Genomic DNA, 17,541 nt, shown 5'->3' on the forward strand with positions numbered 1-17,541 from the left:
TAGGGAGTCTCTCTAGACTAGACCTGCCGTGTGGCGGCGCTCGGTCTGCAATCACTGATAGTCGCGACACGCGGGTCCGACGTATACTAACGGACCGCGGCCGATTTAAAGGCTACCACCTAGCAAGTGTGGTGTCTGGCGATGACACCGCAAATTGTTCAAAAAGTGACTGTGACCATGGCTGAGAATACTGGTCGCAGTATCCAATCCTCAAGCGGGGCATGAGTTGTATCACGACAGCTGAACACTCCACGGCTCTCTGTTCGAAAAGTGCTGCAAATAGCTGTGCCATTTAGTGCCATTCCAAGTTGGGTGGCTGCAGATGGTCGCGACACTGACCAAAGTTTAACTTGAAACGTAAGCAAGGCAGGCAGTTAACAAATGTTAACCTCTGATGTGGAAATAAAAACGTTTTAATTTCAATATTTTATTCGTTATTTCCCTTCCGCGTGTCCTTAGTAAAGTTTCCGCAAACTTTGATTGTACTATGATCGCCCGATTTTCATTGGGGTTCTCTCAAGTAGTGAAAGTTTAATTACGACCACCCTGAAAAGTATAGTATTCTTTTGTAGTTTATTACAAAATCTTGTATTCTTTTTTTCTATACTGCCAGTTGCCCACCTTTCACGTCCATATGACGGGACATTCTTTAATTTACAAGGACCTTGGAAGGTATGAAACGGTACATTACGAACCATTTTATTTACAATTCTCTTATAAGCTGTAAATATTTGTTGGTGAGCGTCATTTTCCTTTAAGAACAAAAAAATGGATGGTGAACAGCAAAAGAGCTGACCTTTCGTAGAAAGACGTCGCACAATTAATTGACATCGTGAAGGTTTGTTCACTGCACTTCCACTAAAATCAATGAACGTTGAACATAGAGAATTTGTATGGAATGCAATACCTAAAATATTTAACGTGCCTGATAAGCCACGACAATTGCAGCTGAAAGAGAAACCACATACGTCAAACGCAAGAAAACTGTTTCCCAACACAGAGAAACCAATTCTACAACTGTTGCTACACCAGAGTCACAAATGGTAAGAATCTTGTATATATTCTCTTTCGAAGTAAAAGTCGCTATATTTACAAAAAAATTCGTACATTGGAAAGTCGGGAGAAAGAGAATGTGCAAATCATTACACATCCATACAAAACTGTTATGTGTCAAGGAAAGTATTCATCGTAATAGGGACAGACACGTAAATATACAAATCTCGCGCATGAAATATGTATTTATATTCTCTTGATTTCAATGGTACAAGCTAGAGTTATACATGCAATTGAAATAATTTTCTCATGAATAAGTTGTAGCTTATGGCGCTGAATCAGTGAGATTCACATGATTTTACATTTATTTCATTGTCATTCATGTCTTTCGATAGTTTACTAATGCTTGGACCGAAAAATATAGGACCTGTTTCGTTAAGTACAAAAATAATTCAAAAAAAATGTTGATCTTGCGGCTGATTTTTCGCCGCTATTGTTGTTCCAGCTGTCAGGCAGTGACAATTTTCACACCAGTGGGTGTCGCGGCTGTATGTGTTAGACTGTGGTTTATATTCTGGTACACAGTAAGCCAATTGAACTACCGTAGCTCAATGAAGCTACAGTATTCCCCTGGAAACAGACTAACTATCCTAGCAATATTTATGAAGTTAGACTAGACAAAACTGGTTTTGCTGGACACTATCATTCTACCTCCAGGGCCTTTATTGCTTTAAAAGTGCATTACTCTGTAAATTTCTCATTCTCAGTAGTTAACGGTCAGAGTGATTTCTACATAGTGTGCGTGCTTCGATCGTTCAGTATTGCACGTGCTTATTCCTCGTTGCGAGGTTCATCCGCTAAGCTCTACAGCTCGTGGGCTCCGCTGTGAGCCGCGGAGCGCTCCCTGCTCCAGGGAGCCGCGTCGCTCGCTGTGGCCATTCCAGTGGGCCGGCACGCCGGCACGTGGCACGGCTGGCTGAGGCAGGCGGCAAGGCAAGCGTTTTGATGTGCCAGTTGCGTCTTACAAGATCGACAACCTCACACTCTTAGCTGCTAATACGATGTTCAGGAAATAAATAAGAAACAACTGTTTTACAAGGAATTGCATATTAAATTTATTGGGTTTCTGTAGCTTGACATTTTCTTTTCATTACAAGATCGGAAATATCAGGCGTCAAAGTGTTCGCAGCGTTAATGCGGAGGATGACCTTCATTGTTGCACCCTGAACAAACGATCGTTCCTTACTTTTTAGTGTTTTCATTGCTGAGAAAAGCTGCTCACAACAATACGTAGATCCAAACATGGACATGATCTGAGCGACATTGTTGTGAAGCTTGGAAAATGTTTTTTGCTGTAACGAACGATGCCATCGTGACAAATCCAACTTGTTGTGGTACCTCTCTTTCAACAAAGTTGAATTTTGCAAATCAATAATCTCCAATTGAAGTGACGATGACAAGTCATCGGGGGAAAATGAAAAAGGGGTGCTGAACACCTAAGTTCCATTTCCAAACTAGTGAGGTCTCGGAATCGTGTTTCAAACGACGTGATGAGCTGCTTTAACTTTGCTTGGTAATCGGCGAAAGTAGTATCTTCAGGTAGTTTTAAAGAAGCAAGATGATTGAAGAATGTTAAATGTCCATTACTCATCTGTCTCTCAAATAAACGTAACTTTTCCATGAACGCTTTGATCTGGTCGTGCATATCAACGATTAGCTGCCCTTTGCCCTGCAATGACAAATTTAAATTATTCAGATGCATAGTTATGTCAGCTAGGAACGCCAGGTCTGATATCCATTTTGTATCATTCAGACAACACATTTCTTCCCCTTTCATTTCGATAAAAAGGGATAGTTCCTCACGAATGGCAAAGAAAACATCAAGAACTTTTCCCCGACTCAGCCAACGAACTGTACTGTGGTAAGGTATATCCCCATATTCCGCTTCAATATCTCTCAAGAATCCTTTGAATTGGCGAATGATTCATTGCGTGACGCCGTACAAAATTCACACACTTCACGACATCTTTCATTACGCCACCTAGCTCTACTGTTTCAGCACACAGTGCCTCCTCGTGAATAAAACAATGAAGAGTCAAAATGTCTTTCCAGAATTCCTCCCTGAGTTTATTTTTCAAACTAGAAGCAAAACCTTGGTGACGTCCGATCATTTCTGGTGCACCGTCTGTCGCTACAGAATGGAGCTTATCTCACGGCAAATTCATATTGTCCACTGATTCACAAACAGCTTCAAAAATGTCACGTCCTGTTGCGGTGTAATCGAGTGGTACCACATTCAAGAGTTCTTCAGTTACTTGCAGCTCCATGTCGACACCACGCACATAGACTCCAAGCTGAGCACAGTCCGATATGTCGGTGCTTTCGTCAAGCGTAGCGAAAATGCAACAAAGCTCTCCGCCTTTTTCCTGAGCTGTCTCTAAATCCGTTGCCATGTCCAGGATTCGACGAGACATTGTTTGTTTCCAAGGGAGATGCAGGCAATTGAAGGGGTTTGCCTGTCGAAGCAAACATTCTGCAACTGCTACCATGCACGATTTTACGAGTCGTCCCATCGAAAAAGGTTTGCCACTCGACGCAATGATGTGAGCGACCCTGCAGCTTGCTCGAATTGCAGATTCAGTAGTGGTTTCTCCGCTATAATTTACCTGAAAATTATAAACGCTTTACAGAACACAAAGTATGTTGCATGTTTTGATACCCTCCGTATTACGAAACCGTTTTTAAACTTACGTCTCCTGGTATGTCGTTCTTAAGCCTGGCTACCAGTTCTCTGCGTGCAACACCTTCTACCTGATCGTAGTGCGCTGCGTGAAGACGTGTATAATGTCGTTGTATATTGTACCTCTTCGCAGAATTAAATACTTTATGACATACAAGACACTGCGAACGACCATCCCTCTCAATGAATAGAAAGGTATCCTCCAATAGAGGTACAGGGCTCCCGCGGCTAGTCACAGCTGTCATTGAACACGGATTATTGCGTCAGTTGCGGCTGCTTGCGGCCAGGGGGCAGTGAGTTCGCTTTCCACCTCCACGCGGGCTCCGAGCTGCCGCAGTGAGCGCTCCGGCTCCCTGGAGCTCGGTTGGAACAGCCCGCTCTAAATGGTTCTAATGGCTCTGCTCACTATGGGACTTAACTTCTGTGGTCATCAGTCCCGTAGAACTTAAAATTACTTAAACCTAACTAACCTAAGTACATCACACACGTCCATGCCCGATGCAGGACTTGAACCTGCGACTGTAGCGGTCGCGCGGTTCCAGACTGTAGCGCCTAGAACCGTACGGCCACTCCGGCCGGCCATCCGCCGAGCCTTGCGAAAATAACTGAAGAGTTACTAAACGGAGAAGTAGCAGCTCGTGTTCGAAGGAAGGATGGAAAGTTAAGATTGAACGTGCCGGCCTTATCGAAGCCATTAGAAACGGATCACACGCTCGGAATATTTCAAAGATGGGGAAGGAACTAGGCCATGTCCTTTCAAAGAAACCATCTAGGCTTGTGGCTGGAGCCGTTTAGGGAAATCATGGAAAACCTAGATCTGGGTAGCCGGACTCGGGTTTGAACCTTCGTCCATCCGAATGGTCATTATCATGCCCTAAACTCAACATAACTACCGGGTCAGTGGTATGTTGGTACATGCACGTCCAGAATTCAGTCAAATGATGCGTTAGCGCTAGAATGTGAAGCCGCGGTTCGTCGTGATGTCGCGGGTGCTTAACCCTGTCCGCAGCTCGTGGTCTTGGTGTAGCGTTCTCCCTTCCCGCGCACGCTGTCCCGGGTTCGATACACTGTGGGGTCGGAGATTCTCCCTGCCTCGAGATGACTGGGTGTTGTTGTGTCGTCTTCATCATCATCATTCATCCCCATTACGGTCGGAGGAAGACAATGGCAAACCACCTCCGCTAGGACCCTGCCTAATCGCCGGTGCGCGTCCACCGCATCGTCCCCCTATGCTCCTCAGAGTATGGGACCTCATCACCATCATCCTTAGGTCGCATACCGCGTAGATTATTCTTTTCTTTTCGCGCCTGAACTGTTTTGATTTCATATTTACGGGTCGGTATGTTATCTGTAAATGTTTGTAGAACATAAAGAAAGTTCATTTCATATTATGAAGGACGGTAATATGACTTTAGTACGTGTGTAACTGGTCGTCAAAAATACGTTTATTACCTCGTTTATGATCCTAAAACACTCATGGAACATCGTCGTAAACTGACTCCTGTCTCATAAAAATGGCAGACACCTTAATCACTTTTCTTGTTATGAACGTTTTTCTTCTGGGAGATACGAAATCTTATGTGCGTGTATGTGTGTGTGTGTGTGTATGTGTGTGTGTGTGTGTGTGTGTGAGAGAGAGAGAGAGAGAGAGAGAGAGAGAGAGAGAGAGATACGAGTAAGTGAGTAGGTGAGCGAGGAGAGATGTGTTTATAGTGCATAGGAAGCAGAAAGTGTAGCACCACTCTTCCCTCGTATCAGCGCGGCATATCAAATCTTGCAGCGCGTGTCGTGCCCTTGACGACTTCTAACAGGTCGTAGAATTTTATGCAGTGGCCGTAACAGCGAAACATAAACACGTCTTCGGGAGCAGGAAATGAAAGCGGGGCGCCGCAGTGAACCTGCAGATAAGGTGTGTCTCGCGCAGGAGTAGGCGTCGCGTCGGACTCTTATCGCGAGGGTAGAAGCAGCGGCAACAGCACAGTGGCGGCAGGTCCCAGTGTGTGCGCATCTTGTCGAAGCCAGCGTCTGTGGCGTGAATGGCTGCGCTGTTGCTTGCTACGACGTCTGCTCGTTGCCACGGGTGAGCTCTATTAATTTAATTTCGATATGAGGATACTTGCCGGATGATACGCCCGCTAAACCCGCTGGGCGGAACAGGTGATTAGCACTGTGGAAAGGGCCAGAAAAGGTGGTGGTTAGTTTCACTTCAAAATTGTAATTTATTGTAATTTAATAACACATTTAAGCCAAAACAGCACATAGCCGAACATTTACAACTACGATTTTCAAAATCCAATTCTTTCACGGCTGAAGGCCTCCAAACAAGAAATCTTAAAAATCAATAAAATAAATTTCAAGTGACTGAAGAAACGCACTTAAAATTGTAAATAAAATTATATATATAGGGTGATCAAAAATTCAGTATAAATTTGAAAACTTAATAAACCACGGAATAATGTAGATAGAGAGGTAAAAATTGACACACATTCTTGGAATGGCATGGGGTTTTATTAGAACCAAAAAAAAAAGTTCACAAAATGTCCGACAGATGGCGCTGGACAGCAAAACTGCTACCGCGACTGGTGAGAGGTACGCCTATATGTTACACTAGATCTGAAGGTGGAAGCTACGGAGGTTACTTTTGCTCGAAAATTTTTTTCCAGATCTTACCCCACATCTTTTCAGTCACTTTAAAGGCGGAATGGCAATAGATCGTGAACGTTAACTGTTGCGTACTATAAATGTGTCATGCATTTCACGTACACACTTTCACTTGTCTTTCTGAGAGCCCATCTGTCGCTGTATGGGTAACATACTTTCCCGATAACCCTACAAACTGTGTAGGAATGGGAGTCGAGCCAATGGCCATTTTTATCAAAACTGAAAAGACACAGCTTCATAACAGCGCCATTATTAGTCAGTGTAGCACTTCCATTTCACCTTAGATAGCAATTATGTACGTGTGAAGACCTAATAGCCACACATCAGCAGCTGACTGCCGCCTGTGTCCTTTCCCTCACTATCGTAGTAAAAATGCAGGCTGTGAGACCAGCTGTCACCGAGAACTCTGCCGATAGGTTTACACTGAACTTAATCATTTTCTGTGTCCTGCTGTTTCAGACGCAGGGAACACTAAAGAACACGAACTCGCAACGGCCCTCATCTCACACTGACACGTTAATTCCATTTGTTACGCATGAACTCGATGTTTCATTTTCTCTTTTATGGTGAACGTAAGATTTTAACTGAGGGACTGTTCGTTCTTGTGTATTCTCCGGTTTCTAGCCCAGCTGACCAATTTTGTGCACAATATTTCGGCGACTGGCCTCATCTTCGCCAGGTGTTGTTCAAATGGTTCAAATGGCTCTGAGCACTATGGGACTTAACTTCTGAGGTCATCAGTCCCCTAGAACTCAGAACTACTTAAACCTAACTAACCTAAGGACATCACACACATCCATGCCCAAGGCAGGATTCGAACCTGCGACCGTACCGGTCGCGCGGTTCCAAAGTGTAGCGCCTAGAACCGCTCGGCCACTCCGGCCGGCTCTCCAGGTGTTCCGTAACTCGCTACCTGTACTACAACCAGGACTTTTTCTACGTTCTACTCCCTACTCAAGTATGCAGGTCGCGCCGTTGTAGAACTCTTGGTTTTTCTTTCAGAAATACTGCAGAGTGGCGAGAGGTGGTGTTGTGCTGGGCATTTCTTGAATGACTGACCCTATGATTACCTATGTACTAGGACATTTGGTAAAAATGCTGGAAGCTGGCTCTCGGATCCATCTCTTAGCTGCAGACATGGGGCTTTCGTTCGAGTATATGACCGTGGCTGATATAACTGCACAGCAGAAAATAAGCGAGCACCAGGATAACGGTTTCTACTAGCTTGATAAGAGACGATGCATGTGGGGACACACAGTTGTATTGGTCGATAATAATGACAATTACTCAGAAAATAAATCAGTGCTAGACGACAGAATTAACTGTACAAAACGGGTGCTGCCTCATGATGATTAATGGTAATTGATAACAGAAATTTTAAAACAATTTGAAACGGGGTCTTTCTGTAGCCCAAGAAAGGCAGTGAGCATTACAATGACTGCTCCCCGACTCTAGCCTACTACTCAGTTGAAGAACACGGCTTAACGCGCCGTGAGACTGAAACTCAAGGCCGAGGTACTGGTAAATGATTGGAAAGAGCAAAAGATTGTAGGAAGGATGTGAGCGGTAGAGAACTGAACTCCCGACATTCGTTCTTTATCTCCCTTGACTGTGTGTTGTGGAGATGAAACGGTGACACAGGACTTTGTGGCTCCTGTTGCGTCGCCAGCTTTCTCCTAAACTGTCAAGCAACATATTTCAGAATATTTTATGCTCATTCCTTCAGCGAGAAGTTGCTTGCTGATGACGCTGCATAATAACTGCAAGCTAGATCCATTACCTCCAGTGCCTGTCCCCTTTATTGCTTTCCTTTCACTTCTCTTTTCACTGTGGTGAAGGCACAGCACAGCCTACGAGGTGACTAGCAAGAGGTAAGAGTCTTTTGAAGACGAGCTGGCTCCCATAAAAATTTTCCTTGTCCAGGGCTGAATTGCAGGTTCAGGTAGCCAATGTGCCATTCACGTTTTCCAGCCCACGCTCCCTGGACAGGGCAAGAGATGGCTTTTTTGCTGAAAAAACATCTATCTCACGGAGAAAAACACGGCATTGTTCAAAGAAGCATTTTAAGAAAATAAACTATCTAGTCAGGTGTCATTCTCCAAAGGCTAGCATGTGAATTTCCGTTACCTCGGGAGTGACGCCACAAAATAGAATTTGGTTTTATATTTCAGAACCCAGCGTTTAGGTTGGTTCTTACTTTTTTTCGTACAGCACACACGTTCTCATCTGTCCCTACGAGTCGAGTGCATCATAGGTAGTATGTTTCGAAATTGCACTTTGGAATGGCCTCACTACCCAACGGCTCAATTGGGTAAACGTAGGGTAAATCCGCAAGTGTACGAGACTGTTTCGCGTCTTTGAGTTTTGCTTGACAGAAATCGCAGTTCCTGCCACAACTAGCCGGAGATATTCCAGCTCTGTCAAAGACAGCATAGTTTAAAAACATCCAGAAGGTATACACTTGCTTCTTGGAGATGGAGCAGTAAAGACAGTGGCTGCTAGGAGATGGTGGAATAAATACTTGTTGGTGGACAAGTCATGAGGCTACATTTGTGGTGGCACAGAACTAAGTCTCCACTTAAGTACTGAGCACGGAGAGCGAATTGAACTCAATCCAGCCACTACTGCCTTTCGTTTTCACGCCACGATTTTGCTAAAATGGGCCAGTGTAGCGATCGCCGATTCCGCAGAAATGCTTTATTAATACAATCCGTTCAGGTTCCGGGAATCCTTTAATGCTTTGCAGCCAGCTGGTTTGCTTTCAGTGTGGCATTTGGTGACCTTACTTGTGTTCGAACCTACTTTTCAATGTTCTTCTTGTAATTTACTAACCATGCTTTCAGTCAATGCTCATATTCGTGTATTACTCGCGTAACTTTTTGTGCACAACCACCTGTGCCAAGGTTAGAGTTCGCCATTAAAAACCCTTGTCAAAGTATTAAGTCTTCAGTTGTTTACCTCAGTGTTATCTCATGTATTTTGCTTTTCGATAATCAACCTGGTTGCTATAGTGATCAGTTCCCAGAATGAGATTTTCACTCTGCAGCCGAGTGTGCGCTGATATGAAACTTCCTGAGAGATTAAAACTGTGTACCGGACCGAGACTCGAACTCGGGACCTTTGCCTTTCGCGGGCAAGTGCTCTACCAACTGAGCTACCCAAGCACAACTCACGCCCCGTCCTCACATGTAGGAGACGAGGTATTGGCAGAAGTAAAGCTCTGAGGACGGGGCGTGAGTCGTGCTTGGGTAGCTCAATTGGTAGAGCACTTGCCCGCGTTAGGCAAAGGTCCCGAGTTCGAGTCTCGCTCCGGCACACAGTTTTAATCTGTCAGGAAGTTTCATAGTGACCAGTTGTTTCTGTTATAGATTTGATGATCCCTCTTCCCACTAGTGTATTTACATATATGGTGTGGTACACATATTGATATGCTTGATTGGGTCGTTCCTATTAATTAAGAATTATTAAGACATTTCCGCTGCGTGATATTATTATTTCCTTTACCTAATTTGCAGGATCATATTGGGTACTTCCCTTCTCTGTAGGTCACCAGAGGTCGGACAGTAGCATCACAGGCTATGCAGAACAGTGCAATTGACACCCCACACTGTGACGGCGTCTGTGATTGGGAATAACGTCACACCACGGTTGGTGAAATTGATATTCTTTGAAACATGGTGTAAAGCACAGAGGAATGCGTAACTTCCTCGGCTGACCGTCTCTATATAAAACAGAAAAACATGGACGCGCAGTGCTAACGGTTGTTGAGCTAACGGTCCGTCCTCACGGCCCTATAACGGACGACTCGTCTCTAATGGCCCTTTGAAGGACGACGCGTCTCTGCCAGTGTCTGATACGGACGAAGCGTAAACACCGAGAGTAAGCGAGGCGAGGTGTGCTTGCTTTCCAAACAAGAGACTGTCTGAATGTGCATGTTACCAACTCTCTAGCAATCGCGACGCCAGTGCCTATTAGCGAGCGCATGGACCCGCGACGGACCATTGTGGAGGCATTCAGTTGGCACCTACTGTGCATGGTGGAAGGGAACTTTTTACGAAGTAGCCGTTTTTCAACTGGGCAAATGTTGCTTCTCATTAGCCACCATCAAGTGCATTTAATTAAATAATTGTTGACTGATGTTATCATGCTGAACCCCCAGAGGCTCCTGCACCTGGGTATGTTACTGATAGCTCTCCTTGCTCAATCCAACTTAATTAAGCTTCTAAAAATCGACGATTAAATTTTAATAAATTCAAGCTCCGTGACTATGTTCGTTTAATTATTACTGATTAAATGATATGATTATTTCCGGGTCTCTCTCGATATCTGAGGTGCTACAAGACAGATTGCCAACTGGGAATGCTGGTTGCGCCGTTTTGTTAATACAAAAACACAAAAAACCTCTTTAAAACTGTGGTCACAATTGGGGGAAGTGTGACGTGTTATTGTTAGTGTCAGACCTCTCGGTTTATAACCGAAACCGATTTTCAGTTCCATCTACACCCATTGAAGCGCCCTTGGGGCAATTCACTGAAAAGAGATTCCCTCTGGTGTTTCCCGGCTGTGGCTAATTGAGTGGCCAGGGGAGATCTCAGTAATAAAAAAAAACGGCTTGCTCGCAGGAAAAAGCAATTCACAAACTGATACCAGTAAGGTACCAACACAGACAGTACTGCAGTCTGGTTGGACTTCAGACTGAGGAAACACTTAAGACCATTCCTCTAGGCAGCAGCAGAACTTTTCTTAGATGCAATTACACTGACAAAACATCAGAACTTGGTTGTTCCTGCTTCCAGATTTCAGCGTTCTTTTCCAAGCTTAGTCTGTCTTACCGACTGAGCTTTAAATGTTCATACAAATGCTTGCTTCTCTTTTCTCGAAAGGTTTCTATAAAATCACTGTAGTTGACTTGTATGTTGCCGGTAATCATGCATACATCTACAGCTTCTTTCCTAGGTTCCTGTGAATCATATTTTTAGACGACTGTATTTCATTTTGCCTGCTTCACTTTATGTGTTTTTACATTATCCTCTTTAGTCGAGTATGTTCATTCAAGTATTATTATCAATACTGGGTTTCAACTGTGGCGGTGTACTACGAAGAAGCTGGCTATTTTTGCGCGCAGTGAAGGCGACAACGCCTCCGTTACATCCTACTCCCGGTGAGCCGAGCGTGGCTCGTGTTCCCGTCATCGTGTGTTTCACGCACTGTTTTTAACGTACTTCCACCTCACTAGGTTAATTTAAATTACTACTGTCACTCAGTTGCTGCTTTGCCTGACCGTGAGCGGCGCTAGCTGTGTGTATCAATATATCCCCTCTCGTAGTATATTTGCCCCCCCGCATGAACCATGGACCTTGCCGTTGGTGGGGAGGCTTGCGTGCCTCAGCGATACAGATAGCCGTACCGTAGGTGCAACCACAACGGAGGGGTATCTGTCGAGAGGCCAGGCAAACGTGTGGTTCCTGAAGAGGAGCAGCAGCCTTTTCAGTAGTTGCAGGGGCAACAGTCTTGATGATCGACTGATCTGGCCTTGTAACACTAACCAAAATGGCCTTGCTGTTCTGGTACTGAGAACGGCTGAAAGCAAGGGGAAACTACAGCCGTAATTTTTCCCGAAGGGATGCACCTTTACTGTATAATTAAATGATGATGGCGTCCTCTTGGGTAAAATATTCCGGAGGTAAAATAGTCCCCCATTCGGATCTCCGAGCGGGGACTACTCAGGAGGATGTCGTTATCAGGAGAAAGAAAACTGGTGTTCTACGGATCGGAGCGTGGAATGTCAGATCCCTTAAACGGGCAGGTAGGTTAGAAAATTTAAAAAGGGAAATGGATAGGTTGAAGTTAGATATAGTGGGAATTAGTGACGTTCGGTGGCAGGAGGAACAAGACTTTTGGTCAGGTGATTACAGGGTTATAAATACAAAATCAAATAGGGGTAATGCAGGAGTAGGTTTAATAATGAATAAAAAAATAGGAGTGCGGGTTAGCTACTACAAACAGCATAGTGAACGCATTATTGTGGCCAAGATAGACACGAAGCCCACACCTACTACAGTAGTACAAGTTTATATGCCAACTAGCTCTGCAGATCACAAAGAAATTGATGAAATGTATGATGAGATAAAAGAAATTATTCAGGTAGTGAAGGGAGACAAAAATTTAATAGTCATGGGTGACTGGAATTCGAGAGTAGGAAAAGGGAGAGAAGGAAACATAGTAGATGAATATGGATTGGGGCCAAGAAATGAAAGAGGAAGCCGTCTGGTAGAATTTTTCGCAGAGCATAACTTAATCATAGCTAACACTTAGTTCAAGAATCATGAAAGAAGGTTGTATACATGGAAGAACCCTGGAGATACTAGAAGATATCAGATAGATTATATAATGGTAAGACAGAGATTTAGGAACCAGGTTTCAAATTGTAAGACTTTTCCAGGGGCAGATGTGGACTCTGACCACAATCTATTGGTTATGAAATGTAGATTAAAACTGAAGAAACTGCAAAAAGGTGGGACTTTAAGGAGATGGGACCTGGATAAACTGAAAGAACCAGAGATTGTACAGGATTTCAGGCATAAGGGACCAATTGACAGGAATGGGCGAAAGAAATAAAGTAGAAGAAGAATGGGTAGCTTTGAGGGATAAAATAGTGAAGGCAGCAGAGGACCAAAGGTAAAAAGTTGAGGGCTAGTAGAAGCCCTTGGGTAACAGAAGAAATATTGAATTTAATTGATGAAAGGAGAAAATATAAAAATACAGTAAATGAAGCAGGCAAAAAGGAATATAAACGTCTCAAAAATGAGATCGACAGGAAGTGCAAAATGGCTAAGCAGGGATCGCTAGAGGACAAATGTAAGGATGTAGAGGCTTATCTCACTAGGGGTAAAAATTGACACACATTCTTGGAATGACATGGGGTTTTATTAGAACCACAAAAAAAGTTCACAAAATGTCCGGCAGATGGCGCTGGACAGCAAAACTGCTACCGCGAGGGGTGAGAGATACGCCTATATGTTACAGAATCGCATCAGCCCCGCCTCGCTGATAAACACCTGCTGGAACGTACGATGTTTATGCAGGATGGCGCTCCATCCCATATTGCTAGACGCGTGAAAGATCTCTTGCGCGCGTCGTTTGGTGACGATCGTGTGCTTACCCGCCACTTTCGTCATGCTTGGCCTCCCAGGTCCCTAGACCTCAGTCCGTGCGATTATTGGCTTTGGGGTTGCCTGAAGTCGCAAGTGTATCGTGATCGACCGACATCTCTAGGGATGCTGAAAGACAACATCCGACGCCAATGCCTCACCGTAACTCCGGACATGCTTTACAGTGCTGTTCACAACATTATTCCTCGACTACAGCTATTGTAGAGGAATGATGATGGACATATTGAGCATTTCTTGTAAAGAACATCATCTTTGCTTTGTCTTACTTTGTTTTGCTAATTATTGCTATTCTGACCAGATGAAGCGCCATCTGTCGGAAATTTTTTTGAACTTTTGTATTTCTTTGGTTCTAACAAAACCCCATGTCATTCCAAGCATGTGTGTCAATTTGTACCTCTCTGTCCCTCGGTATATATATGTTGTTGTTGTGGTCTTCAGTCCTGAGACTGGTTTGATGCAGCTCTCCATGCTACTCTATCCTGTGCAAGCTTCTTCATCTCCCAGTACTTACTGCAACCTACATCCTTCTGAATCTGCTTAGTGTATTCATCTCTTGGTCTCCCTCTACGATTTTTACCCTCCACGCTGCCCTCCAATGCTAAATTTGTGATTCCTTGATGCCTCAAAACATGTCCTACCAACCGATCCCTTCTTCCAGTCAAGTTGTGCCACAAACTTCTCTTCTCCCCAATCCTATTCAATACCTCCTCATTAGTTACGTGATCTACCCATCTAATCTTCAGCATTCTTCTGTAGCACCACATTTCGATAGCTTCTATTATCCTCTTGTCCAAACTATTTATCGTCCATGTTTCACTTCCATACATGGCTACACTCCATACAAATACTTTCAGAAACGACTTCCTGACGCTTAAATCAGTAGTAAGCAGTATATAACAAAAATGGGGTTCCCGGGTTCGATTCCCGGCGGGGTCAGGGATTTTCTCTGCCTCGTGATGACTGGGTGTTGTGTGATGTCCTTAGGTTAGTTAGGTTTAATTAGTTCTAAGTTCTAGGGGACTGATGACCATACATGTTAAGTCCCATAGTGCTCAGAGCCATTTGAACCATTTTGAACAAAAATGGGGTATACATTGTTTGTGGACACCTCTTGCCGGCCATGTCATACACAGATGTACACGGCGTGTGATGTCTGTTCTATGAGTATAGTGCACGGTGTCCCACAAAGAGGTTTATACTGTTTGAACTGAAATAATTCGAACAAAAATAACAAAAAGTATGAATTTTTAAGTCACAAACATGGTCACGACATTACTGACAGTGCTTTACTGTTGAAGATGGTGAAAACGTCCTCCATCGGCAGTAGTACAGAGTCTGCTATGCTGGGGAACAGATCGACACACATGTGATACTGTTGCCACTGTAAGGGATTCACTGGCAGTGAAAGTAGCCTCTATCATGTCATTCAGAGTACAGGGCTTTGTGGAGTAGCCGGTGTACTTCAGAGTTTTCTATTTGAAAGAAGTCCAGTGGCGTTAGATGCGGAGATCTGACTGGAAACTGAACACTTCCTCGTCAGTCTCTCCTCTTTTCAACAAACGTTTTAACCAGGAATTGCCGCACCTCATGATAGTAATGCGACGATCCACCGTTTTTTTGAAAAAAAAATAATAACTCTTTATCTCCGTACAGTTGGTGAACAATTGGTACAATTCGTTCCTGCTACGTGGTGTGGTACATTACAGCTGAAGCTGTTCTTTCAAAAACGAATGGCCCTGCAAGTCCCCTGACAGTCACACCACATTACATTGGGAAGATCACCAATTCGTTCTTCCGTAACATGGGGATTATCTCTTGACCAGTACACGCGTGAAGCAGCCTGGGAATGTAGAGTTTCCCCTTTGCATGCTTTAAAATTCGGTGAACACTTGATGTACCTACACCTGATTCATGCGCAGCTCACCGTATGGACTTGTTCGGGGGCCTTGTGAAAGCTTGTACTGTGTCCACTCCTCTTTCGCCTACTACCGTTTTATTCTTCAGATCACGTACAATTCCTCCCCTCTCAATTTTCGAGTAATTTTCTTTTTGTTGCACGTGACAGTGGCGCAGTATCAAATTTTGCTCGCCATCATCTCTGCACTGCTTTTATGTTTCCACATTTCCAGTAACACTTTAAAATCCACTTTCTTTGCTCCAAGGACAAATTTCTACCCATCTTGTTATTTACGTGTAGTTACAGGCAACTGAAAATAACAAAAGACAAACAAAAGAGTGGCTACACGTCCTACTCATGAGAGCACTATATAATCGCAACTGTATCAGTTTATTATTTATGCATCTCATTTATCAACTTTCATCCACTCTAAACCCCTTCGTGAGACACACTACATTTATGAGGATGATGTAAGTGACAACATGCGCACGCTCCAAACTAGCTAGAAGTGATTGGCACACTGGACACGCGTTCGAGAGGATGCCGGTTCATATACCCGGCCGACCATCCAGATTCAGGTTCTGCGTGATTTCCATCAATCGCGCATGGCAAATTCCGGCATGGTTCCTTTGAAAATGGCATGGCCGATTTCCTTCCCCATTTATTTCGTAATCCGAACTCGTGTTCCGTCTCTAAAGACGGGGCTGTCGACGGGACGTTAAAATTTAGGCTTCCTTCCTTCGAAACTTGTTAGTAGTTCTCTTTAAACTGTCAGACTTCTGGAAATGAAGTCTTTCTTTAACCTCTCATCCCGTTTCCTGACAATTAGTAGTGGTGAAAATTTCTTCGCCTATCAGCATTCGAATCGACTACCACCGAACAGGTGTGCGTTAACATCAGCAGCAGAGGCGGGTACTGTGTTATTAGTATAGGCAATTTTTTAAAATGTCCGTAACTACACTCATGCTCATAAGTTATGGATAACTGCAGAATGTGGTGCCACACAACGTGGCACTTCACGAAACTGGCACCAATAGCATAGGAACGTAGGGGACACACACGACACAGGTCTGTAAGTCCACGGTATTGGTGATAAGTTGAGAAAACCGTCTCGAACCACATGTGCCACAAAACGTCACTGTTTCCTGCACATGTACCCCGACATCAATATGGGATATGATCACAATGCACACGTACACAGGCCGCACAGAGGGTTGGCATACTCTGGAACAGGTGGTCGAGCAGCTGCTGGGGTATAGCCTCCCATTCTTGCACGAGTGCCTGTCGGAGCTCCTGAAGTGTACTAGGTGTTTGAAGACGCGCAGCGATACTTCGACCGAAAGCATCCCAGACGTGCTCGATGGGGTTTAGGTCTGGAGAACAGGCCACTCCATTCACCTGATATCTTCTGTTTTAAGGTACTCTTCCACGACTGCTGCTCGGTGGGGCCGTGCATTATCATCCATCAGGAGGAAGGTGGGACCCACTGCACCCTGAAATGGCGGACATACTGGTGAAAAATGACGTCCCGATACACCTGACCTGTTACAGTTCCTCTGTCAAAGACATGCAGGGGTGTACGTGCACCAATCATAATCCCACCCCACACCATCAAACCACGACCTCCATATAGGTCCCTTTCAAGAACATTAAGGGGTTGGTATCTGGTTCCGGGTTCACGCCAGATGGAAACCCGGCGGGAATCACTGTTCAGGCTATACCTGGACTCGTCCGTGAACATAACCTGGGACCACTGTTCCAATGACAGTGTACTGTGTTCTTGACACCAGACTTTACGGGCTCTCCTGTGATCAGGGCTCAGTGGAATGCACCTTGCAGGTCGCCGGGCGAATGAACCATTTCTGATCAGTGGTCTGTAGACTGTATGTCAGGAGACGACTGTTCCAGTGGCTGTGGTAAGGTCCCGAGCCCGACTATCTGCACTAGTCCGTGGCCGTCTGCGGGCACTGATGGTGAGATATCGGTCTTCTTGTGGTGTTGTACACTGTGGATGTACCGTACTGTAGCGCCTGGACATGTTTCCTGTCCGCTGGAATCGTTGCCATAATCTTGAGATC

At 44.5% G+C, this 17,541-nt stretch overlaps 1 protein-coding gene across 2 annotated transcripts in view; it reads left to right on the forward strand.

Moving 5' to 3' along the window:
- Nucleotides 1–17,541, forward strand: part of LOC124595515 (brain-specific angiogenesis inhibitor 1-associated protein 2-like) — a 912,282-nt gene that overhangs the window by 233,695 nt on the left and 661,046 nt on the right. The window lies entirely within an intron of this gene.

This window comes from Schistocerca americana, chromosome 2 (genome assembly GCF_021461395.2).
Source record: "Schistocerca americana isolate TAMUIC-IGC-003095 chromosome 2, iqSchAmer2.1, whole genome shotgun sequence".
Classification (NCBI taxonomy): Eukaryota; Metazoa; Arthropoda; class Insecta; order Orthoptera; family Acrididae; genus Schistocerca; species Schistocerca americana.